Source organism: Notothenia coriiceps, unplaced genomic scaffold, assembly GCF_000735185.1.
Source record: "Notothenia coriiceps isolate Sejong01 unplaced genomic scaffold, NC01 NC01_scaffold00000339, whole genome shotgun sequence".
Lineage (NCBI taxonomy): Eukaryota > Metazoa > Chordata > Actinopteri > Perciformes > Nototheniidae > Notothenia > Notothenia coriiceps.
Window position 1 is genome coordinate 987,464 of NW_011333040.1, and position 238 is coordinate 987,701.

Genomic DNA, 238 nt, shown 5'->3' on the forward strand with positions numbered 1-238 from the left:
TCGAGTTCAGAGTCAGACTAGAATTTATTCCATTGGCCAAGTCTAGTCAGTCAGACGTTGATGCAGTACTCTGTCGAAATGACATGAATGAATCGATGTTGTTGACACCTGTCTTCATCATTTAGAGGTTAGTGCTCAGCTGCAACAGGTGATGAGACGCAGAAACAATTTTACCTACGAGAAATGACGTATGAAGGCCATTACACTCAGGAAAAGTTTGTCAATGATGCAACACACC